This window comes from Wasmannia auropunctata, unplaced genomic scaffold, assembly GCF_000956235.1.
Source record: "Wasmannia auropunctata unplaced genomic scaffold, wasmannia.A_1.0 LD336069.1, whole genome shotgun sequence".
Taxonomy (NCBI): Eukaryota; Metazoa; Arthropoda; class Insecta; order Hymenoptera; family Formicidae; genus Wasmannia; species Wasmannia auropunctata.
In genome coordinates this window covers 3,020-10,479 of record NW_012026821.1, presented here as the reverse complement: position 1 = coordinate 10,479, position 7,460 = coordinate 3,020, and the positions used below count along the sequence as shown (strand labels likewise).

General features: G+C 34.8%; 1 protein-coding gene across 4 annotated transcripts in view; it reads right to left on the bottom strand.

Moving 5' to 3' along the window:
* The window catches only part of LOC105449978 (TBC1 domain family member 4), a 29,994-nt gene extending 23,495 nt beyond the window's left edge, over window positions 1–6,499 (bottom strand). For 3 of the 4 annotated variants that reach the window (XM_011689472.1, XM_011689475.1, XM_011689474.1), the window contains exon 1: window positions 5,349–6,499. The gene's annotated coding sequence lies outside the window, so the exon portion shown is untranslated. Of the gene's footprint in view, window positions 1–1,714; window positions 1,850–5,348 lie in introns of those variants that run through there. The other variant, XM_011689476.1, reaches the window with a different exon arrangement.
* Window positions 6,500–7,460: the final 961 nt, after the last annotated feature.

Genomic DNA, 7,460 nt, shown 5'->3' with positions numbered 1-7,460 from the left:
TTAATTTTTTCCAAGAGTGGACAAAAGATTATTATTCTTGGACAAATATGGACATATTATGGACAATCTAATGCCATATAGATTTTGTCAAAATTCGCATTTAGGGGTGCCAACTTCACGCAGCTATCCGTGACCGGTGCCTGATTTTTCAATAGCGCCGTGATGGTTACTGGTTCGACACTGAATCGGCACTATCGAAATTTTTTACAAAGTTTGTAAAAAGACAAATGTCATCTAATGACTAAAGTTAATTTAAATAACCTAAATAGTCAAATAACAATATAAAGTGAAAAGCGCGCTTTTAACACGAAGTTGTAATTTTAAGTCATATCATAATATTTGGCCATTATGTGCTTATGATTGTGAAAATTCCACTATGGCATACACGATAAGAAATACAAAAAAACTCGCTGGGCAGATAACTGCTAAGCTAAACTTATATTTACTTTTGTGCTGATGTAGTGAATCTAATTTTACGTGCAAAAGAAGAAAATAACACGTGCTATTATAATCAAGATACTCTCGCATTATCTTATCAAAGCTTACTCGTAGTGAAGCATCGACGGACGTGTTTATGATATTTATCTTTTTTTTTTAACAATAATAATGTGTGTATTAAATCGATATCTATCTAAATTGCTTTCTCGAAATCTTCGAAAAGATAAGCATAGTTGCATTCTTGCCGGAAATAATATAAGTGTAACAGTGTTATCTTTTTTTTCTTAGTGAAATACTTCAATTAGTTGAATTTACATGCACTTTCATTTTACACACAGGATTTATTACGATCCTCGTTTTTTTCGTAATAAATAACGTATACTGTTTAAGATTCGCACGGTGTGAAATATGGATTTTGCAAAAGAATATCATTTTTTAGGTACTTAAAGTCATATTCGAAGAGGATTATAAATTTCTCTTATAAACGCGTATGCAAATATACAGTCTTGAATAATGGGCACATTATAGAGTGTGCAAACTACATTTTATCGGTGATCTCAAAGGAAAAAAAAAATCGAAAGTACTAGGCTGTTTTTTTATTACTCGCTTATTTGAATTGTTTATAGATAAATTGTTCAGGTTTGTTAGCATACGTAAATTAGCGTTGTTTACACGTGAAAGCATAATACTTTGTATCTGGCGGCAAGTAACAGCGCCAAAAGGTAAATAAACATAATAACAACTATAGGTATATTATATAACGTCCTCTAAACGTTTATCACGGCTAAACAGCGTGACTAATAAAAGTTGTAAATAACTGCACACCAGCGAAGTAGCCCAGCTCGACAACAAATAAAAAAATAAAACTCGCAAATGCAAACCGTATAATTGTGATGACAATATAATGTAATAATATGTAAATCAAATTTAGACATGTGATAACCGTTTGGAAATAGATATTTTGATGAAGATTGGAATTAATAGATTTTCAGAATCTAGAATCTCTGCATTTCGACACGTGTCAGTTATTCTGTCGCGAAGTAATAATCATAACAAGTTGTTTTCGTAAGTAATAATAACTCTAAATCTTGTGACACGTGCTTAAAATGCGATTTCACTTCAGTCTGGTCGTCATCATAGAAATCGCGTATGTACATACAGTTCGAGATTCGGATAGCTGCAACTTTCAACTTCGGAAACGTAAACGTAAACGAAATTTTGCCAGTGATTCACTGTTTTGAGTGTGTGATAGCGGCCGCGAGAGATGGCCACTTACCGAAGGTGCGCTTTTTCGTCCCCTTTCTTCTCGTCCATTCGAAAATCGGCGTCAGCTTTAAAGTCGGGCCGCTCCCGGTCGACTTTCAACGCGCGATTTCGCGAGGCCAAGCGAGACGAAGCGAGACGAGGCGAGGTGGGTGAGGTCAGGTGAGGTGAGGTGAGGTGAGGTGAGGTGAGGTGAGGTGAGGCGAGGTGAGGTGAGGTGAGGTGAGGTGAGATGAGGTGAGGTGAGGTGAGGTGAGGTGAGGTGAGGTGAGGCGAGGTGAGGTGAGGTGAGGTGAGATGAAGCGAGGCGAGACAAAGATATTCGATTTAAATGCCTCGTCTCCCGTATTACGTGGCACAGCATGCAAGAGACGCGGTTTAACTCCGCGACGCGAGCGATAGTCCTGACGACTGTTAAGGACAAACTTAATAATAGTCACGGTAAACCGATGATATGTGATGCCCGTGAAACACGATTGGCTGCCTAGCGATCAGCAATTTCTCGGCGATTGGCTACTTTATGCATATATCGACAACGATTAGAGCCGTGTGTGCAGGAAATGCATGTACCAGAAGCGATTAGAATGCTAGATTTAAATGCGCGAGAACGAAAGCAAAACGAATGCAATACGTATTGTCTACGATTGTAGACAAATGACAATATGACATTTAATTCGATTAGCATTTGATATGAAATTTGATATGAAATGAAATAAAGTTAAGAAATTTTGTAAATTAGAATTTTTACTTGTTCAGAAACGCATATTTTGGAATTTGAATAAACTATCACACATACTTTCGATGAGGGTGACAAATCGTCAAAAGCGATTGGAATCCCGTAGATTTTTAAAAAGCAAGAATGAAAATCAGATTGTGTAATGATAAATAAAACGACAGGACGATATAGAATTTGATTTAACATTTACTACATAATTAAGTTTAGAATATTTCGAGACTCATTTGAAAACATGTTTTGAAACTGGAAATTGATAGCCACTAAAAGCGATTGGAACGTTGGATTTTTAAATACAAGAATGCAAATAAGACCGTATATGATAAGAAGATGGCAAAATGGCGTAATTCAATTAACATATGGAATTGAATTTAGAATTTTCGATGTTCGCGTTTGGAAACAAGTGTTTTGAAATTTGAAATTAAAAAAACACTAGAAGCGATTAGAACGTTAAATTTTTAAACGTAAGAATATAATGACAAATAAGAATAAAATGACAAGATGGTAAAATGACATTATTTGTTTAATACCTTTGGTATGAAATAAGTTAAGGTATGTAATAAGAATTATTTGGTATAAAGTTTATAAACTTGGATACTCGTTTCAAAACGTATGTTTTATCGATAGACAACTAGAAACAAATGGAATATTGTAATGCGTTAAATTTAAGAACAAAGGTAAGAGATACGTCTAAAAAAATCAACAATAATTTGCGAGAGCTTAAAGAAACAATATCATTTTGTAACAATCCAATGATTTTGAAATTTGGAATTAAGGGGGAGCCTGGTTTAGCACGCTGAAAAATTAGGTGTTTTTTTGGAATTTTTTTTTTAGGAAGCTATTCAATTCCTTTGAACTTTCTAGGGTAATTTCTTGTACTATTGAACTAACAAAAAAATATTTTTTTACCAGAAAAAGTATTTATTATGCAAATAATAATAACATTTATTCGGCGGTGATGGTGTTTGGCGGTGTGCAAGATAACTCAAAAACTATTCATCCGATTGATTTGGGCTTTTGCACACATCTGCACAAATACTTCCCTAATAACTTGAACCACAGTTTATAATAATATTATTTAATTAAATAATTTTTATTACATAATAAACACGAAAAATTTTTTGCCAAAATTGCTACCTTTTTTTCCAAGTGTCGCGATTTTCACAATTTCGCAGTATTTTCTTTAAAAATAGGTTCAGTTAATGCATAAACTCTTAATAAACAATAACCTTCTGGATTTTTTATTTCAGACAAATACAGGCGACGCTATATTGCACGCTGCCCGTCGATGCAGCGAATAAAAAGTTTTATCACTTGCATAATAAATACTTTTTTTCTGGCAAAAAAAATTGTTTTGTTAGTACAATAGTATAAGAAATTACCCTATAAAGTTCAAAAGGATTGGTTGTATAGTTTCCTAAAAAAAAATCCAAAAATCACCTAATTTTTCAGCATGCTAAACCAAGCTCCCCTCTTAATAAAGATGCATTACGATAAAACTTGCAAGAATAAACTAAAAAAAGACTTAGGGAAAAATTTGTACATCAGTATTCGTAAAAGATAAGCTATTGCATAAGATATCATTATGCATCATGCACGTAGCTTATAACAACTTACGTACAACAGTTTAGTTTTATTTATAACAATATTAACGCGTGCGAGTTTCCCAAAACTTTTAGTATATACTTTTTTTTAAGTAAATTTTGTAAACTAACAATAAGTATTCAAATGTTCTATCTGACAAGTCCCTCTGTCGTTTTCTTTACACATTCTTGTTACGTGAGATTTGCTCTCGTATGACTTACTCGCAATTCTCTCCACGCACATTCTTCCAAAATCTCTCGTGATGAGTGAAAGCGCACCTCGTCAATTGATTGCAGCGCAATCACAAAAGTGTGTGAGTTGGCACCCCTAAATGCGAATTTTGACAAAACCTGTATGGCATTAGATTGTCCACAATTTGTTCATATTTGTCCAATAATAATAATTTTTTGTCCACTCTTTTAAAAAAAATTTAAAAAAAGAAAAAAAATTTTAACGTAAGGACCCCTAAGTGCATTTTTTTAAATCATAGGTATACGGGATTCGATTGTCCACAATTTGTACGCATTTGTCCATCAATAATTGTCAATAATTTGTCAATCATTTTCTGTCCACCTTGCTACAAAAAATTAATCGATTTCTGTATGTAAGTTAAAGATAATAAACGCACTTATCAGTGGTCGTGACAAAGTTTGCTCTAACTTTTCATTTGTTTATAATTTCGTTTAGCAAAGTGGATAAAAAAACAATTATTTGTGAATATATGCGGACAAATTGTAGACAATCGAATCCTGTATGTAATTTGAAGATAAATTTACTTATGAGTGTTTCTGGTAAAATTTGCTTTAATTTTTTGTTTATAATTTTTTGCAGCAAGATGGACAAATGCGTAGAAATTGTGGACAATCGAATCCCGTATATAATTAAAAAAAAACGCACTTAGGGATTCTTACGTTAAAACTTTTCTTTCTTTTTTTAAATTTTTTCCAAGAGTGGACAAAAAATTATTATTATTGGACAAATTGTGGACAATCTAATGCCATGTAGATTGTGTCAAAATTTGCATTTGGGGGTGCCAACTTCACACACCACAATCACAATGATAGCCAGAGATCGCGGAGTTGTGGAAACTCTTCCTGTTTACTTACACGCTATAAGTATTTAACGAGTCGCAATTATCGAACACAACGTCGCACGGTAGTAAGAAAAAAAGAAACGCTCCACGTAAAAACATAACCTAATTCCGGGAGGGGAGATTCGCGGAGTCGGAGAACTCCGGATTATCAGGCGCGCGCGCGCACACAGCCCTCATATAAGGGCGTTTCGCGTTTACGGTCGGATGGAATCGTGTCGCGAGAGATGTTTTTATTACCTTAACTCGTGATTGCTTCTCTCGGGGATCTCCGATCAGTCCCCGATCGGCTGCCTCTGACAAAGTGGCTGAAGCGATCGCGGGATTCGTGGGACTCCCGCTGGAGTCCGCTGGTGGATGCCGGAGATGCGATCCTCTGCCACCTCGTCCTTAGGAATAATCCCGCTGTCGATAATTCGCCGTCGACAATCCCACCAGGCTACGAATCGTCCACCACCGCCGCATCTCATCCGGCTAATCCACCGCGGCACCTCCTCACGATCAATCAAAGGACACGGGTCTTCGCAAACGTATGAATATAACCGACACAACGGCACTCGGACGCGTCTCACGGACGCGCAACGCGTTCAACGTTGTAGAAGCACATACGTACAATATACAACGCGTACACCACCTGCGTGCGTACAGCTGTACGCCACCATACCGTTCTACGGTTGACGTCGTTCAGACGAGACTCACTTTGACGACCACTGCCGCTGTCAGCCGCAGTCGACTCGCTTTTGTTTACTTTCGACGGCCCCCTGTCGGCCTATCACCGGAGAAAAAGAGAGAGAGGAGAGAAAGCGCGCGAGAGGGACGGAGAGAGAGAGAGAGAGAGAGAAGATAAGGAATGTCCGCGAAAAAGAAGGTCCACAGGTAGATGTATTGACTTTTCGTCGGCCTTTCGGGACAGTGACAGATTATGATGGTTTGATTTTCGCCAGGAACAAACCGATCTTTCGAGATTGTAAAACTACCTTAATCTCGCCACAGATTATAGTAAGTGAAGATTGCTTGACAGGTATACCGAGTATCTCCCAGTATCACATCCCAAGAATCTCGGCAATAATTTAAAATCGAATTATGAGGGACGTTAATATGTATTTACGGCTGCAGATTTACAAAGTCGTTTCGCAGCTGTTTTCGTATAATTGAAAATAAAAGAACATCATTCAAATTTAAAAAAATATGTCGAATGGTGAACTACTTATATAAGCGGAAAAAGTTTAAAAGTAATTAAGATTGTTGAGTTCTTGCACGTACGTTATAAAATTCTTGACGAGCATTTAATTCGCACTTTAATTAATAATACATTTTTCCAAGAATTTTTGTATCTACGTAATACTACTATTATATTGCGTAACAATTTTATCATCGACTGCAATTAATTTAATTATTGCAGTTAATTCACTACAGTGAAAGAATAATATATCAGTTGGACGTTATCATGACAAAGTTATTATTATAATAATAAAGTCATGAATCACATATAAAAGAAAACTTACAAATAAATAATTAAAAAAACGGCAAATTCTTTCTACGTTTGTCATATTATTTGAAAATATAAAATTATTAAATAACAACAGAGATAATATCGAAATAGATAATGAAGCTCGTTTTCGGAAGTCATCTGTTTTACCGACTAAACACGATAAATTTCGTACCAAATACGTATATATTGCTTTTACAGATTTGAAAATTCTTTTCCAGAATTAAAGTAGACAATAACGGAATGCGGATGAAAATAATGAAATTATTTTGTACGACAAAAATTTGAAAAATTATAATTTTGTTCTTGACTTCCGGCGACTTTTGTAACATTTGCTTGATATAATAGAATTTAACATTTTATATTTTATACGTATAAAACGAACTTCATCCGCATTGGTTGGGATTACATGCGAAAGAATAATACTGTGTTTTGACTAATATATGAGCCCAGCTTTAGTATATAAGATGATTATATTCATACAAAAGAAACTTTTGTATGAAAATATGTATGCATGATATGCATATAGTTAGTAACATCACATTATTACACAGTCACACTACTACATCAATATCGTATGCATATATAAATACAAATGATCAGTAAAACAGCGATGTCATAAAATTTGCAATATGTAAATGTAATATTATACATATATAAAATATATTTTATAAATATTAAGAGGATGCTGAAAGGTCGGAAATTACCGACATTTGCATTCTAAGTAATAACTCCGAAACGACTGAACGGATTTGAAAACGCTTTTACAGAGGATTGAAATTGAGATAAAATGTAAACATGCGAATTATACATTTGTAGTAAAAACGAAAAAATATTAAAAAATTACCTTTTTTCCGTATTGT